A 3117-nucleotide genomic window follows, 5' to 3' on the forward strand; every position below is an offset into this window, starting at 1 on the left:
ATTACCAATTTCTCAAAAACAAGATATGTTTGTTAAACATGTATGCCCCCTATCTGCAGCCAATTAGTCATGTGATAAGGTTATTATGCATGACTTCTGACCCAGTGATCAAACAATTAATAAGGGTTATCAAGTATCTACTGGTCATGACCTTAACCTTTGACCCCTTGACCCAAAACTCAATAGGGGTCATCTACTGATCATGACCAATCACCATACCAAGTTTGAAGTTCCTAGGCCTAAGGGTTCTTTAGTTATTGATCGGAAACCGTTTTAACATACAAGGTCAATGTGACCTTGACCTTTGACCCCAAAATCAATAGGGTCATCTGCTGGTCATGACCAATCACCATGCCAAATTTGAAGTTCCTAGGCCGAAGCGTTCTTTAGTTATTGATCAGAAACCGTTTTTACTTACAATGTCAATGTGACCTTGACTTTTGACCCCTTGATCCCAAAATCAATAGGGGTCATCTGCTGGTCATGACAAATCACCATACCAAGTTTGAAGTTCCTAGGCCTAAGCGTTCTTAAGTTTTTGATCTGAAACCGTTTTTACTTACAAGGTCAATGTGACCTTGACCTTTGACCCCTTGACCCAAAACTCAAAAGGGGTCATCTGCTGGTCATGACCAATCATCATACAAAGTTTGAAGTTCCTAGGCCTAAGCGTTTTTAGTTAATTGATCGGAAACCATTTTTACCTACAAGGTCAATGTGACCTTGACCTTTGACCCCTTGACCCCAAAATCAATAGGTCATCTGCTGGTCATGACCAATCACCATACCAAGTTTGAAGTTCCTAAGCCTAAGGGTTCTTAAGTTATTGATCTTAAAGCATTTTTACCTACAAGGTCAATGTGACCTTGCCCATTGACCCCTTAACCCCAATATCAATAGGGGTCATCTGCTGGTCATGACCAATCACCATACCAAGTTTGAAGTCCCTTGGCCTAAGGGTTCTTTAGTTATTGATCGGAAACCGTTTTTAACCTAAGAGGTCAATGTGACCTTGACCTTTGACCCCTTGACCCCAAAATCAATAGGGGTCATCTACTGATCATGACCAATCACCATATCAAGTTTGAAGTTCCTAGGCCTAAGGGTTCTTTCGTTATTGATCGGAAACCGTTTTTACCTACAAGGTCAATGTGACCTTGACCTTTTCCCCTTAACCCCAAAATCAAAAGGGGTCATCTGCTGGTCATAACCAATCACCATACCAAGTTTGAAGTTCCTAGGCCTAAGGGTTCTTTTGTTATTGGTCAGAAACCATTTTTACCCAAGAGGTCAATGTGACCTTGACCTTTGACCCCTTGACCCCAAAATCAATAGGGGTCATCTACTGATCATGACCAATCACCATACCAAGTTTGAAGTTCCTAGGCCTTAAAGTTCTTTAGTTATTGATCAGAAACCGTTTTTGCTTACAAGGTCAATGTGACCTTGACCTTTGACCCCTTGACCCTAAAATCAATAGGGGTCATCTACTGATCATGACAAATCACCATACCAAGTTTGAAGTTCCTAGGCCTTAAGGTTCTTTAGTTATTGATCGGAAATCGTTTTTGCTTACAAGGTCAATGTTACCTTGACCTTTGACCCCAAAATCAATAGGGGTCATCTACTGATCATGACCAATCACCATACCAAGTTTGAAGTTCCTAGGCCTTAAGGTTCTTTAGTTATTGATCGGAAACCGTTTTTGCTTACAAGGTCAATGTGACCTTGACCTTTGACCCCTTGACCCCAAAATCAATAGGGGTCATCTACTGGTCATGACCAATCACCATACCAAGTTTGAAGTTCCTAGGCCTAAGGGTTCTTTAGTTATCACTCGGAAACCATTTGGTCTACGGACCGACGGACCGACGGACCGACAGACCGACGGACCGACGGACCGACAAGTGCAAAGCAATATACCCCCTTTTCTTCGAAATGGGGGCATAAAAAGTCTAAGTTCAAAAGGGGCATAATTCTGGAAATAGTCTTGCTAGAGTATTGAACACTCACAAATGTTGAGTGACAATAAGAAACATTTATATGAAGTTTGAAGTAGATACATTCAGAAAAAGAGGTTATTAAAAAAAAAACAATGTTTTTTTCATGAAAATTTTAAGTTCAAGGGAGGTAATTCTGATAAATTTTGTGCTAGAGTTGTAAACCTTGTCACATATGATGTGGTTGATGACAAGCAACTTAAAGTTTGAAGAAAATACCTTAAGAAATAAAGAACTTATAGTGAAAAAACTTAAAAGCTAGAATCAGAAATCTTGAAATTCAGTCTATTTGTTGCCATAGCAACCAGAATTTTCAACATAGGAAGATAAAAAAGGATGTGCATAATTTCCATACTGCCATCTACCCATATGTCAAGTTTCATAAACATATTTTCAGTACTTTTTGTGTTATCACTGGATCCAGGTTATGTGTAAAATTTGCCATATTTTCAGTCTATTTGTTGCCATAGCAACCAGAATTTTCAACATAGGAAGAAAAGAAAAAGACGTGCATAATCTCCATACTGCCATCTATCCATATATCAAGTTTCGTAAAAATATTTTCAGTACTTCTTGCGTTATCGCGGGATCCAGGTTATGTGTAAAATTTGCCATATTTTCAGTCTATTTGTTGCCATAGCAACCAGAATTTTCAACATAGGAAGAAAAGAAAAAGACGTGCATAATCTCCATACTGCCATCTATCCATATATCAAGTTTCATTAAAATATTTTCAGTACTTTTTGCGTTATCGCGGGATCCAGTTTTGTGGACTGACGGACGGACAGACAGACGGACGGAGGGTAAACCTAAAGTCCCCTCCGGTAAACCGGTAGGGGACTAATAAACAATATCTTAACAAGAATGCTACCAGAAGTATTGAAAAAAATTTTGTGCTGTAAATGACAGGGACTTGATTAATGTTTTAGTTTACTGACTCTTAGACCAGCAAATATCTCACACTTTGTCACAATCTTATATCCTTACTATTACTGTTCACATTGTTATTACCAAAAATGAAAAAAAATGATGATTTGGCAGAATAATAAAAAGTAAAATCAAATGTAAACCAGAACATGAATCATTGGCCCAAATTTACATAACGTTATTATGAAGT

At 38.4% G+C, this 3117-nt stretch overlaps 1 long non-coding RNA gene across 1 annotated transcript; it reads right to left on the bottom strand.

Moving 5' to 3' along the window:
* Positions 1–683: 683 nt before the first annotated feature.
* LOC132719828 (uncharacterized) lies at positions 684–2849 on the bottom strand. Its single transcript, XR_009624274.1, has 2 exons — positions 1886–2849; positions 684–1853 (listed from the first exon to the last, which is right to left on the bottom strand). It is a non-coding gene; the product is annotated as an uncharacterized LOC132719828 (long non-coding RNA).
* Positions 2850–3117: the final 268 nt, after the last annotated feature.

The sequence above is a fragment of the Ruditapes philippinarum genome, unplaced genomic scaffold (assembly GCF_026571515.1).
Source record: "Ruditapes philippinarum isolate M1 unplaced genomic scaffold, ASM2657151v2 ctg821_1_1_1_1, whole genome shotgun sequence".
Classification (NCBI taxonomy): Eukaryota; Metazoa; Mollusca; class Bivalvia; order Venerida; family Veneridae; genus Ruditapes; species Ruditapes philippinarum.